At 37.7% G+C, this 18831-nt stretch overlaps 1 pseudogene; it reads right to left on the bottom strand.

Annotated features, from left to right (window-relative positions):
- Nucleotides 1–10220: 10220 nt before the first annotated feature.
- LOC119535365 lies at nt 10221–14227 on the bottom strand (annotated as a pseudogene).
- Between the last annotated feature and the right edge of the window lie 4604 nt (nt 14228–18831).

The raw sequence follows: 18831 nt of genomic DNA, 5'->3' as shown, positions 1-18831 counted from the left end.
AATTTTTGGGAAGGGTGAATTCATTTTAGTATTAATCTAAAAAAGAAAAACTTAATTAGAAATATGATGCATTGGCTGCAAAATAAATCATATAATAAATTCCTGAGCTTATTGTGAAGGATTTTGAGTTATGAGCTAATTTGAATAATTCAACGCAATTGGGAATTGTCTCTCAATACCATTTGTATGAAAAGAAAAGCAACTCTATAGTTGCTGATATATTTTTAGTCGCACTTGAAGTCATTTCTATATAAAAGGAAAGAGTTACTGAGAGTTTAGAATAAAAGAGTTTTAGACATGTTTTCCTCTTTGATATTTATTTATTCTCATTAAATCCCTTCTAGTATTACAAATAAATGTGCTCCAGGCCTGTTAGCATTAGTAATCATGTGTCTTGTGCAGTCAGAAATGCAGGGTGGCATAAACCCTATTGCTATGGATAAAGTAGTAGTGGGGATTGCAGGTAAATAAGTAAGCAAGCTGATGGGCATCCTATAGATCACGGGTCATGAGCTTAAATTCCCCAGAATTGTGTGAGTACATAAGCATCCTTGTGGGTTGAAGAGCACATGCTTCATTTAAGGAGTCATCCAGTATTCAGCTTCAGAAATCATTACATTGTTGCCAGAGTGCCTGACTGTTAAGAGAAGCTAGAAATATTACTCCTTATGGAAAGGTCTTGATTTTTAAATTTGGCAATTGATTCCAATTATTAAAAATAAAGCAAAACAAACAAAACAACAACAACAACAAAAACCTGTGGGATTCACCAATAAATGAATTGTTTCCTAGAACAAAGCACAGCACTCCTCCACAAGAGACAATAAAGTACAAATACTAAAAACATGACATTTACAACATCTTGTAGCAAATAAAAATTACTAGATGTGCAAATAAGCAGGAAACCATGACTCATAATCAGGAGAAAAATTAGTCAATAGGAACAGATTCAGAAATGGCAGATGATGGAGTCAGAAGGCAAAGATTGTAAAACAGCTGTCATAAATATATCCAAAATAAATGTAAGGTGCTATAAATAGGGAGTTGACCAAGGGAATCTAATTAGAAGTAACACTGTCAAAAGGAAGTCAGATGAGTTGTTGCCTAATGATAATAAAATGCATAGGTTTTGTGTGTAATGTGTGCATTTCTGTGTGTATATAATTGGAAACATAGATTAAAAGCTGTCTAAGAAACAAAAAGAAAGTATTATTTTAGACCTCCTAGCTCAGCTATGAAACAAATTATCAGGTATAGCGATTGTATCTTAAAGGAAGCATAGGATTTTATTAACTCTTCTGCAGTGGTTATTTTACTTAAACACACACATACACACATGTACACAAAGACATTTGCCTCTTTCTAGAGATTTTGAATGAGTATACATGGAATGTTTGTTCTTAAGATGGCTAAAAAGAGAGAGAGCAGTTCAATCCTCCATTAATTGAGGCAAAATATCTTTCCCCCTTTAATATGTATGCATTCACAAACAATCTTTTTTTAGAACAGTTTTAGATTTATGGAATTATTGGGGAAATATCATTAAATAGTAGAGGAATAAAATAATATTTCAATATTCATCACTTTGTTCTTCTAGTAAGAACTACTTGAAATCTGAAAAAAAACAAAAACAAAGCAAAAAGCTAGAGAGTTCAAGAAGGAAGAGGAAAAGCTTTGTTGAGCAGGCCTTTAACTCTTATAGAAACTATGCTCTTGGGTTGAACAAGATATATCTCCAAGTTACTCAAGTGACTTTAATTAGGGACATCTGTGCTTTGCTGCTACTGGCAAGGGAGGAAGTAGTCTAACAATCCATCTATACCCTCTCACTGGTATTGCACAGTTCCCTTTGGTATTAAATAGATGGGATAGTTATAAATGATTAGTTATTATTTTAATTGTCTTGATTAAAATGATTTGAAAATTCACTTCAGATTAACCAAATCAAGTTGTTTACATCATACTTTGTGAGCACAATTAAGGCCTGAAGGAGATACAAGCTATTGGCATATTACCAAATAATTCCATTTTAAATAGGAATGTCCTATGTTTCACTATATTTTCTAGGGCTGTACAAAATAGCCTGGGTTTCCCCCTTCACTTTCTTATTCCTTAAACCAGTGAAAGAGCTTGATTTATAAATTTTCTTTTTGGCTTTGTTTGTTTTATATTTAGGTTTGACAACAGTATCCTATATCTCTGTTCTACATCAAGGCTTTTCTATATTTTAGTTCCAAAAGATCTTGTAATGTAGAACATGAAATACTTTCTTATTAAATGTTACATAGAAATTCTAGCTATTAAGCAGGGAAAAATACTGCTCTGAAAAGCCTTCTTATTTGGCGCCCCCAAGAAAACTCCACAAAGTCTTAGATTTTGTGAGCTTTAGTTTTCTTGTGAGTAAAATAGGGGTAATGCCTATTCTATCTAATAGTGGATCTGTTAGGAAGATCAAAAGGAGGTATCTATACTTATCATGTGGTAAAATGTGTCTGGCCCTTAGATGAAACTTAATGAGGTTGCTACCCTCTTTCCCCAAAGTAGCCACTGAGAAACTGTCAACCTAGACCTGCCAGCCTCCCTGTCCCTGGACAAAGAACTTCCCGCCAACCATCCTTTATAAGCCCTAATGTTCCCTTGGCTCTGAGCTGTGACCATCTTAGGCTTCAGCCCACCTACACATGGCTGGACAATAAAACTCCTTTTGATGGAGTTTTCATCTCTTCTCAACTGAAAAACCTAGCACTAGCCAAGTTGACAAATAAAATTAACCATCACAATAGTACAGAGAGTTCATGTACTAATTAAAATTATACAGTAGTTCAGAATATTTCTCATAATTAATAAATTGATATTGGTACATTATTACTAACCCATGCCCAGGCTCCTGAGATAGTAGTTCCATGCCTGGAGAGGCAATCTGAGAGGGCCTCAGGTTGCTGCCTCCCTCCAGGTGCTCAGCTGTAGAGTGAGGTGTCATTCAGAGAGAAGCAGCCATTGTCCACCTCTAGCTCCAGAGCACTGGATCAGAGATTTTTCAGGAAAGGAGAAGCAACCCACAAAACATTTAGATTCTCATCTCTTCACAAAGGAACTGACTTCATTTGCAACAGAGCTTGGAGAATTTTAAGCCTAAGGGCACTCTTAAGAAGAGTGGAGTTTGTGGTGAAAGGCAATTGGGAGAAGATTTAAGATAAGTATAAATTACAGACTTGATAGTTTTCAAGAGATAACCAGGATATAAGGCATGTGGGAGGGGATGTCAGAAGAAATATGAAACACTGACCTTAGAACCTATTTTTTCAAAGAAGGCAGAATTTGATTGGATTAGTTCCTAAAGCAACTCATGCCTCAGGGTATTATTAAAAACAATAGATAAATCATTTAGCAATTACTGGAGTTTAACAGCTGAATGTGGTCAGAGAAGGAGAGAAAGAGAGCACCATTAAAACCAATCTCATCCAGGGTGACTATGAGCATATGGCCAGGATGCAACTTCTGAGGAGTAACATCAGAGGCTTAACACTGAGGTGGGGAAACAGACTTCACTCAAGTCATCCAGCCAATCACTAAACAAATAAAGAAGCCACGGGGGACAGTATCCAGATTTGTTATCATATACAGTCTAAAATGTCCATTTTCCATAAAAATTTATGGGGCATGCAATGAATTTGAAAGTATGAACCATACACTGGAAAAGAAGCAGGCAACAGAAACTACCTGTAAGAGCACCCAGATGTCAGATTTGTCAGTAAGACTGTAAAGTAGCCATTATAAGCATGTTCATAGAACTAAAAGCAACTATAATTATAGAAGGAAGTTATGATGATAGCATTGCATCAAATACAGAATATCAGTAAAGGTAAAGAAATTATCCCAAAGAACCAAATGGAAACTATGGATAAATAAAAAGTACAATAACTAAAATAAAAAATACACTAAAGGGACTCAGCAATGTATTATAATTGGCAGAAGAAAGAATACATGAAATTGAACATCAATTTGTAGTGATTATGTAAGCTGAGGAGCAGAGAAATAAAAAGAATAAAGACAAATAAAGAAAGCCCCAGAGAAATGTGGGACACCAGTAAGGATACCACCGTCTGCCTAATGAGAGTAAAAGAAAGGATAAAGGAGAAGAGAAAAAAAAAAAAAAATCAAAGAAATAATAGCTGAAACCTCCCCAAATTTATTGTAAAACAATCACAGGTGGAACCATCTGGGTTTGGTGATTTCTTTTTTCTTCTTTAGAAAGTTATGTGGAATTGATTCAATTTATTTAATAGACATAAAGCTATTAAAGTTGCCTATTTCTCCTAGTTTGAGTGTGGACAGTTTATCTTTCAAGGAATTGTTTCATTTTTTAGAAATCATCAAATTTGTAGGCACAGAGTTGTTAGCTGCATTTTTATACTGAGGCCTTTGTCTAGTTTTGATTTTTTTTATTAGAAAAGCAAAAAGAGATGAGTGATGTTGTGCCTTTAGTTAACTCATTTAAGAAATCTTTATTGGTTTCTTAATGCCTATTGAACACTATCACGAGGAGATGTTGATGTTATAAAATAAACTTTATGTGGGCAGACATACCTGTCTTTTTAAATTATTTCCAAATGTTTAGCACAACTCCTGGAAATAGCAGATATTCAATAAATACTTGTAGATTTAATAAATAACCGAGTGAATGATATATTTGATAATCCCTGCCCTCAAGAGCTTAGATTCTTGTAGTGAATTCCTAGCAAATTCTTGACTGATTATCAGCATATGTTTCTTCAAAAATGTTTTTTCCTGGGACATTTCTCTGTTTAAAAAGACCCATTAATACATGACAAACATAAAGCTGGGTCAAATAAAGATGTATTATTTTTTAGAAAATAACAAAGAAATTAATCAAGTTGATTTGCTATTTTAGTCAAAGAATATTCTAGTCTTTGAAATAAGTATGCAAAAATATTGTCACTTTAAAAATCATGTTGAATAGATGAGTTTACAGATGAAATTTGTAATTTTGACTAATATATTCTTTGTAGGATATATACTTCTCTGCCAGGTATGAATATACTTTTCCAATAAAGAAATGTCTGGTATTTTTCCTCCACAATGGGCAAGATGTCCTTCTGTTCCTCTAATAGTTTTGAAATTCTAAGAACATGAATTAAGGAGTTAAGTCATTACAATGTCAGATAACGATAAAAAGAAGAAAAACAAAACAAATTTAAGTCCTTGAGTTTAAAAATAATATAAAATGAAGAAAAGTAGAGAAAAATAACTAAAATATTAAGGAACTTCAAATTACAGGCTTAATTATGTTGAATTTTGAACAAGCTCGGGAGATTCAAATTTGTGTTTAACTGTGTATTTTCTAAGAGAAAATTCAAGCTGCTAAGAAATAATATCAATTAGAATTTTATTTAAATAGGTAATAAAATTAAAGAAACAGTTTACAATAAACTCTGCATGTAAGCAATTAATAAGTTAGACATAAATCCTTAGTATTTGCTGATTCAAGCTGGTATTGCAGAACTTTTCTTTAGCAGCAATTAGGTATCTTAGATTTACTATTCACAAAGGAAAAAAAATACGTATTTTTTAGGTGAAAATGACTATAAAAAATAATCCAAAATAACTGACACCTTTTAACAACCGATGAAATAGAAATCCATTCAGAGAAGGAAATAACTTGCTCTCAACTACAGAATTGCTGAATTGATACTAAAAGTGAAGTCTCCAAGCTCCTAGCTAAGGGTTCTTTTTCCACCATTCATATCTCATAGGATCACACTGTCATTCCTAAAGCCATTTAAATCAGATGGAATTAGCTTCTTTCCCTCTCAATTAGTGGAACTAAATAAACAAATTATTTGTAAAAAAGTTAAAAATCTGGAAAATATTTGCCTAAGTTCCTTAGTATGAAAGAATTTCCCCAAGAATGTGGGTCCGAAGTAAGGTATAAACATAATATACTTGACTTGTCAGATAATGGGCAACTCCACAGTACAGTGGTTCAGATAACTAGTAAATAAATCCTTGATTTGGAAACTGATTCAAGCATTCCAATTTTGATTAATTATAGAGTACTATTATATACTATTCTTCCAACAAGATTCCAAAAGAAAGTCAATGAAGAGAATCACCCATAAGCAGTCTTTACATCTCAGCATTCTCTAAAAAATATAATTTGAAATCTTCTACTTATTTTCATTAAGATTCCTAAAGTGTTTATTGACATGACAGTATCAAATTAATTTTTATAATCTCCCCAATAAAGTAGTTAGATTATGGTATATCTGATATATTATATATTATGCAAAAATGATATCTAGGAAGTTAAAAAATTAGCCCCAAAATTTGACAGTAATTTAAATCTCAGTATAGTATTTCACTGATTCTTTAGAACATTTGGTTATTTAAAATGCAACAAAGCACATGACAATAGTTAATATAGAAAACCATAATATGTTTGCTTTGCTAGTGTAGCAATTAATAATAAGAAATGAAACTAGAGTCTTAAACATCGTCTACTTTTCTTATTATTTTTAATATTATGTAAAAAGTAAGGGAGATTTTTTTCTTAGCTTGAAGTTCCTACCCGCCTGCTTATTCATTTCACAATTTCAGCTGGCATTACAAGTGTCCTGGGACCAAGTATTGTGCTGCTGCTGACACTTATTAAGTGTGGGTTGATTGGGGAAAGTTGTAATTCAGCTTCCTCTGAAAATCACCTATCAAGGTGCAGAGAATCTAAAGCTTTCCCTTAGGAAACTCATCTAAATTCCATCTTTTGCCTGTGATTTTTTTTTTTTTTTTCTTCTCAGCTCCTGGCCTTGAAATATACAGTAGCTATTGATCATTCTGCCATATTTTTAGAGTGCTTTTGCAACTGGAAATATGTAAACTTAATTTTCCAATTTGTACTATTTTGAAAGTGATCTTTGTTCAGCTTTGCTAGACATATGTGGAATTTGAATTGGAAGGCAAAGCTGCCCTTCTGTTAGGCAAAGTGAGTGGATTGGGGGTCATGCACTGGCATGATTTGGGGAATTTTGAGAAGACCCACCTCACCCAAACAAAATTGAAGTTTACTAAAGCCTGAAATTTAATTCCTAGAATTCCAAACTTTTTACTTTGTAGATAAGGCTTTATAGAGCGGTACTCCTGGAAGAAATAACCAAATACATTAACACTCACTTATCCTTTATAGAAATGTAAAAAGTCCTTTCCACAGAGTAAAATTTCAAAGTACAGAGATGTGAGAGAATAAAAAGACTCGACTAGATGGCATGATGGGGGAAATGGCACCACCAAGGATGTACAGAAAGAATGGTTTTAGAATACTGAAATGTTACCAAATTTGCTTGTTTCACAAGTTTGTTTTACACTAACCTCAGAAGAGCACCATTTCCCCAGAAGTGGGTATTTACCCTGATGGGCTACATTTCTCAAATATTCTGGAATGGTAAAGATATCTTTTTGAGAGAAGAGTCATTCTAAGATATTATCCCTTGATATAATTAGCCAGTTGTAAAGGAGGCTACCTTTGTTAATGCTTAGACTTCAGGCAAAATGTTTTCTTAAGAGGGCAAAGCACTGTTAGTGACAAATTCAAGGGTAGGTCCCATTCAGCCAATGTTGAGACAGGAAAAAATGACCTCTAATTATACCCTATTTTATAGTAGCATTTACCATCTGTGCCAGTTTGAATGTATTGTGTCCCCCAAACGCCATTATCTTTGATGTAGTCTTGTGGGGCAGACGTTTTGGTGCTGATTAGATTTGCTTGGAATGTGTCCCACCCAGCTGTGGGTGATGTCTCTGATGAGATATTCCCATGGAGGCATGGCCCCACCCATTCAGGGTGGGCCTTGATCAGTGGAGACATATAAATGAGCTGACTCAACGAGAAGGAACTCAGTGCAGCTGTGAGTGATGTTTTGAAAAGGAGCTACAGCCAAGAGGGACACTTTGAAGAAAGCACAGGAGCTGCAGATGAGAGACAGTTTGAAGACGGCCATTGAAAGCAGACTCTTGCTCTGGAGAAGCTGAGAGAGGACAAATATCCCAAGTGCAACTAAGAGTGACATTTTTGAGGAACTGCAGCATAGAGAGGAACGTCCTGGGAGAAAGCCATTTTGAAACCAGAACTTTGGAGCAGACACCAGCCACATGCCTTCCCAGCTAATGGAGGTTTTCTGAACATTGGCCATCCTCCAGTGAAGGTACCCAATTGCTTGGACACTTTGTGGCCTTAAGATTGTAACTGTGTAACCAAATAAACACCCTTTATAAAAGCCAATCCATTTCTGCTGTTTTGCATTTGGCAGCATTAGCAAACTAGAACAGCAGCCCATGAAAACTTCTGTAGAACAGTGTTCTCTTACCCTTGATTGCTTGTTTAGCGTGCTTATTCTAATCATGATGCTACTGATTGGAGTTGGGTTGTTCCGTTCCTTGACTACTAAACTCTACCACACTTTAACCAACTATTTCATAATTTCATGCTGTCAGTCACAAGGCAGAATGATGAAAGAGAATTGATTCAACAACATAAACTAATAAGTAAAATGGGATCCTGAACCCTGAATTTTACTATTAGATCTGCTACTAACTGGATGACATTGAAAAAGTTTTTAACCTATCAAGATCTCAGTCATTCTCTTGTGTAAAGAATAGGATTGCCTTTAATCTCTGTAATTGGGGAGACCTTATAGCATCCAAGACAGAATTCTTTTGAGAGTAAAAGGTTATGCCTAAAACACAGGCATAGACCAGGAAAGCCTCAGGCAATCCAAGATGTACTGTCACCCTACCTATAATGGATACCTCTCAGAGGTTCCTCCCAGTTCCTATGTCCTAGGAACTTCCATCTTCCTCCTGATGACATTGGTGATCCATCAGTAGTTATTTTGTAAAATGTTTCTCTTCTGCCTGGCTGCTATTGATTGCTTAAGGGGCAAATACTTGATCCAAGCTGGGCCAAATTTCTTCACCCAAGAATTTAGAATTGGGACCAAAAATTTGTAGTTTCTGCCTTCCTCTTAACTTTAACGGAGAAAATTCAACCTGTCCATGGTAAGTGAATATTTCAGAAACCAGAAATGTCATTCTGCATAGTGAGAGTTGAATGAGGCAGACAGACCATTCATAATTGTAACATTTGTTCATCATAGTGGCTATCATAAAATAGACACTCAGTAAGAATTTTGAATTAATATTCTGCTTCTTGGTTGATAATCAAATAGTGTTTGCCAGATTTCAAACTTTATTTCACTCTTTTTTAATTTTGCCACTAAATCATTCTTAGTGGCCCAAAAAATCTCATTTGTCAGATGAGATTATATGATTATATATAATTATAGATTATCCAAAATGCATACCTTCTTTCCAATAAGGATTGAAGGGGACTAATACTATTAACATGTCTATTAATTAAAAGCAAAATTTTTTTAAAAATTAAATGTGCTCATGAGACTCTTGGTGGTAGGAGAGAAACAAATGCATGGGAATTTTTGATTGATATCTGTGGGTTCTTTTTTTGAGGGAAGGGAAGGGATGATAAAGGCATTTTATGCCACAGAAAACAATTCTGGATAAGAGGATTTATTGGAGGATTTTGAGAGCGCAACATAGAACTGAAAGAAAAGCACCAACTCTTGGAAAGGAAAAGAACAAGGACAGCCCTGGGGACCTCAGCAAAGGAGTTTACGTTTCTTCTTTCAAGAGATTATCATTAGTCTGACTCAGTCAATTCAGTCTCTGTGGCCCTTTAGTCAAGTTTTAATTTCCTAGAAGAGATAGGATTGACCCAACTGGAGTAAAATATTTCTATAACTAGACCATTCAGCTATGGTGCAGGCAGAGTGGGAAGAGAAGACTCATGGAGCAGAGATACAGCCACTGAGGGATTTGTATTAAGCCTACTATCCATTTAAATAAATGTAAACTACAACGATGCATCTCAATTTCCAAAATTGTTTAAATATGAGAAAAATTGGGCATCTTAAAGACAAATGTCATAGTTTGAGTTCCCTGTAATAGACCCTGAGAAAAGTATTTGAACTGAGGAATTTATTGGAAAATAATCCCAGGAAATCCCAATAGAGACTTGGTGAAGTGTGACATCAAAGGAAAGGAGGCCAATAAAGAGTGTATCAAGCAAGTTACAGAACTTAATTTCACTGAAGGACTCTGAGAAATGATGTAGAACACACACACACACTCTGTCAGTCATCGGTTGTAATATGCTTCTGGGGAGCATTTGTTCTGTCACACTTCTGTCTTGATTCTGCAACGGCAGGGCCAGTGTTGGCAGACAGTGAAAAAGTGCTTGGGCAAAGAGATGTGATGCTGTCTGTCAGAAGGCGTCCTGAATGTGAGGAAATGGTAAATGGCTGAGGAGGATATTGGTACACCTGGAACAGCATCAGTCAAATCAAGAAAATGCAACATTTCATATATGTATTATTTTATGATAAACTATTTTCATGCAGGGATAGGGCTTATAATCCCAAGAGTAATGGAGAATTAATGTCTATATAAAAACTCTTTCAAATATCAGATTTTTTACAAAAATAATTTACATGTCTTTTTAACTGTTAGGCAATGGATTGACTTACGGTTTTCATTCTGACAAATGAGATTTTTTGGGCCATTAAGAATGATTTAGTGGCAAAATTATAAATGTTAAAAAAAACTTTGAAAGGTGGGTTTCACTATTTAAAACCTGGTTTCCAGTAAACAAATTATATTATATCCTAAGAAGGCTATTTCAGAGGTGGAATTTTCATTTGTTTATATTCCATTTATGTTTCTGTTTTATTTGACTTATGTTCCAAGGGTGCATTTTTTCACTATTTAAAGTTAATTTCTATAACACTATCAGAAGATTAACACATGCAACCATTGGAAGTATTCCCATACTTAGTGATTTTACACTCTGAGCTGGACAGTCTAACTTATCAAGGCCAAGAGTGGCAGAAAAGATAGATTCTTGTGGTGACAATGTTTACTGACTCAAGCTATTTCATATGAGGTGCAGAGAAGCCCAAAGAGGAGTCATACAGATGCAGAGAATATTACCCTTTGCCTGATACTGGAATTACTTAGGGATATGGATGAATCTCAAGGATACAAAGAAAATATTTGGAAGCAAAGCATTCTGAAGAAAATGTAGTCAGCCATTGAGTCATTCTGAGCTCTGAAAAGTAGTAAAAGCCAAATCAAGTGTTAAAGGAATAGAGATAAAATTTCATTACATTTGGTTCAAACATCTGTCAAATTAGGAGAGCATAAATCTGTTCCTAGGCCACACACTTGATAGTTTTCCTTTGAAGTCTTTTGTTCACTCTTAGGCAAACAGACAAAACAATTAAAGAACATTTTCCAAATTAATTATTAGTACTGAAGAAACCCCCTTACCATATTTCAGAAGTCAGTTTGTTCAATTAGGGGAAACATACCACATCACTAAATGGAAAAACAGTATTTAAAAGACATAAACTTTTCTCAAATTCATATATATATTTCAAGCAATCCCAATGGGATTTTTTAAAATTCAGTTTTATTGAGATATATTCACAAACATCATCCACGGTGTGAAATCAGTTGTTCACAGTACCATTATATAGTTGTGAATTCATCACCACAAGCAATTTTTGAACATTTTCAGTACTCCAAAAAATAAAAATAAAAAAATTACAGTAAAAAGAACTCCCACTAATCCACAGAGCACCTCCTTCCAGCCCACCCAGGCCAGAAGAGCAGGAGCGGCTCTGTCACCAGGGCCCGGAGCGACCTGGAGCTGGGCCTCGCTGACGGGATTGCAGCACCTGCTTTGGGGATGCCAAGGGGAGGAGAAGGAAAAAAAAAAAAACTCCCAAAACATCCCATACTCCGTTCCTTCCTATAATTCATTTACTTTGTGTCCTCATTTTTCTACTCATCTGTCCATACACTGGGTAAAGGGAGTGGGAACCAGAAGGTTTTCACAATCACACAGTCACACAGTGTAAGCTGTATAGTTATACAATCGTCTTCAAGAATCAAGGCTACTAGATTGCAGTTCAAGTTACAGGTATTTCCTTCTAGCTTTTCCAATACACTAAAAGCTAAAAATGGATATCTATATAACATATAAGAATAACCTCCAGAATGACCTCTTGACTCCATTTGAAATCTTTCAGCCACTGAAACTTTATTTTGTTTCATTTCTCTCCCCACCTTGGTCAAGAAGGCTTTCTCAAACCCACAATGCCAGACTCATCCCTAGGAGTCATGTCCCACATCGCCAGGGAGTTTTACACCCTTGAGAGTCTTTTCCCACGTAGGGGGGAGGGCAGTGAGTTCACCTGCTGAGCAGACTTAGAGAGGCCACATCTGAGCAACAAAAGAAGTTCTCTGGGGGTGACCCTTAGGCACAATTTTAAGTAGGCTTAGCCTCTCCTTTGCAGTAACAAACTTAATAAAGGCACGCCCCAATATCGAGGGCTTGGCTTTCTAAATTGGTAGTCCCCGATGCTTGTGAGATATCAGTAATTCCCCTGGTGGGGAAGTTTAATATTTACACATTTTCCCCAAGTCCCTGACAGGGGCTTTGCAAATACATTTTTTTTTAATTCTCTGCCCAAATTACTCTGGGATATATTAGGGCTTCACACTAACCTGTACAAACCAAACAGGTTTCACTCCTTATTCAAAGTTCCATGTAATTAAGGTGTTTGAATAAACTGACCATACAAGTTAAATTATATAGTATTTTACGAAAAAGTATAGATTTTACACTTAATAAACCTCTCTTCCTTTGGTCTCACACAGAAGTTGAAGTTTTAAAACACCATCACTAGTGTCCTTTACTCTTTTTTTTTTTTTTTTTCCGGGTACAAAGATGGAATCTCCGACCAAGCAGAGCATCAGAGCTTTATTTTTATAATTTTCTATAACATACACTCTAGCATTTAAGCATACAATACTAGAATAGTTTGGCTAAATTTCAGACATTATTTATTCTTACACAGTGATCAGTGGGTTTGCAGGGACAGATTCCTTGAAGCGTAGCAAGGCACAGTGTTCGGGCACAGGCATAGCAGTTCCTATTATTTAGTACCAAGCAACCTATAACTATTTTTTGTGTTCATGTTTTAGAGTCTGTTAATCATTACCTTTTTGTTTCTTCTAGCTAACTCTTTCAAAGCTTGGGAAGGGGGATTTTGAGCAGAAAGGGCGACCTATTGTTTTCTAAGAAAGGAGCAGGCATTTTCACTACGCTAAAGCTAATGCAGGGTAAGCCGCTGGCTCATTAATGTAGCTAGGTGTGGGAGCATTCCACCACCACAGAGCCCAAAAGACACCAAATGGGAAAAAGAAGCAGTATGAATATAAGAAACATATAAGAAACAGCATAAGAAACAAATTCCTTTTAGGCAGGAGTCGTAGGTGCCACTTGACGCTCCGCCTTGCGGAACGGTCACCACGACATGTACTGAAGGCCCAGGGACCGTGCCACTAGGCCGACTGCCGGGTGCTGAATTGGCTGCCCATACTTACAGAAAGTCGAGGGTGTTGGAATAGAGGTGCAGGGCGGCCCGGTTACTGCAGGGGAACAAGGCACTGCTGAGCTGCAGAGACTTGGCCAGGGAGGGGGTGGCACTTCCAGGCCCTCCCCCCAAAGCCCCCCTGCCCATGAATCCCACTTCACAGATCTTCTCCCAGGGCGCCCCAGGACCCCCATCAAAACAGTGTCTCTTCTTCCGTCCCCTCCCTGCCGGTCCCCTCCCCTCAACCCAGGCTTCCACCTCTTCCTAAACGTGCAGGGAGACATATTTGGCATTGAAATTCTCTATCATCGCTCGGGAGGCCTGGTCCGTGAGCTTCTGTGCCAGGCCGAGGCGCCGGTGGGACCGCTTCATGGCCAATAAGGTAATGTGGCACGTCATCTGGGTCCTCTTCCATTTTGGCCAGGACATACCCCCTGATCTTCCCGTTCTCGGCCTCGGCGATGTAAGAGAGCTGGGGCCATGAGAGGCCGTGGTAGAAATAGTATTTCATCTGGTAGTTCTCGGGGAGGCAAAGAAGGTTGCAGTGCTGCATGTTCATGAGATCCTCTGGCCTCGCACTGCGGATGTTCATAATGGCGGCGGCGCAGGGCGAGGGTGGCGGCTCCGGGCGGGTCGTGAGGGCTCAGTCAGCCGCCGCCGCGCTCCAAGGCGACGCCAGTGCCACCGGGGCTGGGGCTGAGGCCGGGCTCTGTCCTTTACTCTTTAGTCTGATTTACCTTAGTCCTAACTAAGTCCATTTTGTTATATCACTAATAGAAGTCTGATCTCTTTTTCAGACTCTGTAACATTTGCTGTATGGGGTAGTGCTGACATTCATAGCTGCCAGACTCTGGCTCTGAGTCTCAGGTGTCACACAGGTACCCAAAGTTCCAGAGAACAACCAGGTTATATACAAACAACCCAGCATCTCAGAATTTAGAAATAGCCATTACAACTCAGGAATAGATGTAAGTGCTGTAAGAGCTTACAATCTAGGAACCCTTACAATAAGCCTTCCCTTGAAAACCTATGCTCTAGATTCAATTCTCAGAGTTTGCACATTATGGTGAGTCCATATTAGTGAGGCATTATAATGTTTATCTTTTCTTTTCTGGTTTATTTCACTCAACACACTGTCCTCAATGTTCATTCACCTGGCTGCATAACACACAACTTCATTCCCTCTTGTAGCAGCTCAATATTCCTTTGTATGTATACACCACAGTTCACCTTTCCATTCATCAGTTAATATACCCTTAGGCCACCTGCATCCACTGTAAATTGAATATTTCCACCATAAACCCCACTGTGCAAATGTCCATTTGTGTCCCTCTTTTCAATTCTTGTAAGTATATACCCAATAACAGAGTTGCAGGATCATATGGCAACCCCATGCTCAGCTTCCTGTGAAACCACCACACTGCCCTCCAGATGGGAAGCCCCATGTACCTCTCCACTAATGGTGATTAGGTACATCCATTTCTCCACATTTTCTCCAGCACTTGTATCCCTCTGTTTATTTTTAGATGGTTTTATTCACACACTACACATTCCCTCCTTAGTAAACAGTCAATGGTTGCCTGTACAATCACTTAGTATGCATTTACCACCACTATCCACATGAGGACACCTCCACTTCTTCCACAGAGAAAAAGAAGAGGCAAAAAAAAAAAAAAGAGAGAGAGAGAGAGAGAGAAAGAAAAGATGACAACTAAAAAAGCAACAAAAGAAAAAATAAAATAAAAATAAAATACAATTAAAAAGTCAGACAACTCCACCATTGCCAAGAATCCAATACCCTCCTTCTATCCCCCTCCTACACACATCCAGCCTTGGTATATTGCCTTGTTACAATTGATGGATGCATATTACAATGTTTCTGTTAGGTATAGATTCCAGTTTGCATTGATTGTATTTTTCCCCAATACCATCCCATTTTCAACACCTCACAAAGTTGACATTCATTTATTCTCCCTCATACAAAATATTCTTATATTTGTACCCTTAATCACAATCACTGACCACTCTAGGTTTCAATAAGTTATACCGTCCCAGTATTTATCTTCTATCCTTCCTTCTGGTGTCCGACATGCCCCTAACCTTACTCCTCAACCACAATCACAGCCATCTATGTTGTGTACTACAACAATGTGCTACCATCACCCAGCACAGTGCCACCCATTTCTGAATCTATACAATCAATCTTGCTGAACATTTCATACTCCTTCAGCATCAAATGCCTGATCTTTACCCTCTTTCTATCTCCTGGTATCTTCATTTCTACACTCTTCTTCAAACCTCTCTCCCCTGTTCTAGTTTGCTAATGCTGCCAGCATGCAAAATACCAGAGATGGATTGGCTTTTATAAAGAGAGTTTATTTGGTTACACAGTTACAGTCTTAAGGCTATAAAGTGTCCAAGGTAATGCATCAACAATCAGGTACCTTCACTGGAGGATGGCCAATGCTGTCCAGAAAACCTCTGTTAGTTGGGAAGGCATGTGGCTGATGTTTGCTCCAAGTTCTGGTTTCAAAATGGCTTTCTCCCAGGACATTCCTCTCTAGGCTGCAGCTCCTCAAAAATGTCACTTAGTGGCTCTTGGGGCATTTTTTCTCTCTTAGCTTCTCTGGAGCAAAAGTCTGCTTTCAACGGCTATCTTCAGACTGTCTCTCATCTGCAGCTACTCTCTCAGCTTCTGTGTGTTCTTCAAAGTGTCCCTGTTGGCTGTAGCAAGCCTGCTCCTTCTGTCTGAGCTTATATAGTGCTTCAGTAAATTAATCAAGGCCCATGCTGAATGGGCAGGGCCATACCTCCTGGAAATTATCTAATCAGAGTTGGGTGGGGCACATTTCCATGAACAACCTAATCCAAAGTTTCTAACTTAATCCCCACTAATATGTTTGCCCCCACAAGATTAAATCAAAGAACATGGCTTTTTCTGGGGGACATAATATAAACAAACTGGTACACCTGTCTTTTCCCATTTGTCTGCAGCACCCCTTTAGTATTTCTTGTAGAGGAGGTCTCCCATTCATGAACTCTCTCTGTTTATCTGTAAATATTTTAAACTCTCCCTCATTTTTGAAGGACACTTTTGCCAGATATAGGATTCTTGGTTGGAAGTTCCTCTCCTTCAGTATCTTGACTATTTCATATCACTACCTTCTCAGCTCCATGGTTTCTATTGAGAAATCCACACTTAGTCTTATTGGGATTCCCTTGTATGTGATAGATTGTTTTTCTTTTGCTGCTTTCAGAATTCTCTCTTTGTCTTTGACATTTGACAATCTGACTAGTGTCTTGGAGTAGGTCTATTTGGATCAATTCTGTTTGGGGTATGCTGCATTTCTTGGACACGGAATTTTATTTTTTTCATAAGAGTTGGGAAATTTTCATTGATTATTTCCTGTATTATTCTTTATGCCCCCTTTCCCTTCTCTTCTCCTTCTGGGACACCTATAACACATATATTCATGCAATTATGTTGTCCTTCAGTTCCCTGAGCAGGGTCCTGCTCATATTTTTCCATTGTTCTCCCCACCTGTTCTTTTGTGTGTAGGATTTCAGATGTCCTGTCCTCCAGTTCAGTAATTCTCTCCTCTGCCTCTCCAAGTCTGCTGTTGCATGTCTCCATTATGTTTTTCATCTCCTCTGTAATTCCTTTCATTCCCATAATTTCTGCCATTTGTTTTTTCAAGCCTTCAAATTCTTCCTTTTGATCATCCAGTGTCTTCTTTATATCCTTCATCACTTTTGTCACATTTTCTTTCAACTCGCTGATTTGATTTAGAAGATTTGTTTGAACATCTTTAATTAGTTGTTTCCCCTCTTGAATCTCAGTTGGGGTGTTAGTTTGTTCCTTTGATTAGGCCATATCTTCATGTTTCCTGGTGTGGCTCATGATTTTTTGCTGTTTAGGCATCTGATTTTCTTGACTAGTTTATTCTGGAGATTGTTTTCTCTCTTTTGCCTTGGGTTTTCTTGTTGGTTTTCTTTGATCTCTTTATTTCTTTGTTTCTGTCATTGGCCAGTTGTCAGATTGACTCTGCCCCCAGTCTTTCCCCAAAATCAGGCACTCACCATGGCCTGCCACAGGGATGGGAGGTAGGCACCGGGCACCCCAGCAAGTTCACTGTGTGTGGTAATATAAATCTGCTGTCTTCCAGTGGTAGTTTCCATTTTACTTTCTGGACTGTCCAGCAGATGGCACTGTTCAGTAAATTAATTGTTCTCAGGGGCTGCTTTCCCTCCAAGCACAGGGGTGCAGAAAGGTGAGCTGAAACTGCGGGATTCCTATACCCTCACTTTGCCAGCCCCAGACTGGCTCGATGTGGGGCTACAGCTGTGGCGGAATACTTCTTCAGCTGACCCAGTATTTCAGCCATCCCCAAGGCAAGGAAGCAGCTGCTAGTTGTTGCTTCTCTCAAGTGTGAGGGAAGGGTTTTTAGATCCAGGGCTGGAAATGCAGTCTCTGTCCACATTTTCTCAGTCTCTTTGTCCTCACTGACCTGGGCCTTGAAATGTCCTCCCCTGTCCCCCAGATCTTCAAATGGTGGGAGTGTATCTCACTGCTATAAGTAATGTTAAAATCTGTGTCTCTGGTGGGAGGGTTCCTGTCTGCTGATTCTGTGCCTTTCCCACACAGAGATCAAGTGAGGGGGAGGGGAGAGGACCAGCTGGTCTGGGACAGAAGATTCCTACCTGATATTTCTTCTCTTTCTTCAGTTCGGCATCTGCAGGGCCTTTCTCCAGTCTATATCCTCCTCTGGAGATTCAAACAATTCAGAATTGTCCTTTTTGTCATTGAATCTCTGGAGAGGAGGTTTCAGTAGCTGTTTATGCTACCATGTAGTGACCCCAATGGGATTTTTTAACCCCCCAAATTAAATTTATTTTACACTAAAGGGATAAATACACAAAAATAAATTAGAAAATTCTGACAATAATAGAATTGGGGGAAAAGGCAGTAACGATAAAAGAACAAAATATCAAAATATTGTGATATTGGCACTTAATGAGATAGCCAGACAAATGGGATAGAAACAGATGCAATTTATAAATAGGAAAATATTTCTTCAAGCTATTGGGGAGAAGGTTAGAACATACAGCATATACTTGAGAACAGCTGACTATTTGGAAGAAAAAATAAAGTTAGATTGTTACTTCAGATTTTTCACGCAAGGAAAATATATGTATTTTAATAAGTGAAACATGAAATATAACTCTATAAAAATTTTATAAGAACAGATATTGGGATATAAATGTAACAAAAAACAAAATGTGATTGTAGAAAAAATAGAGT

This window comes from Choloepus didactylus, chromosome 5, assembly GCF_015220235.1.
Source record: "Choloepus didactylus isolate mChoDid1 chromosome 5, mChoDid1.pri, whole genome shotgun sequence".
In the NCBI taxonomy this organism is placed as follows: Eukaryota; Metazoa; Chordata; class Mammalia; order Pilosa; family Megalonychidae; genus Choloepus; species Choloepus didactylus.
Note: the sequence above shows the minus strand (reverse complement) of the source record. Positions and strands in the feature narration are given on the sequence as shown.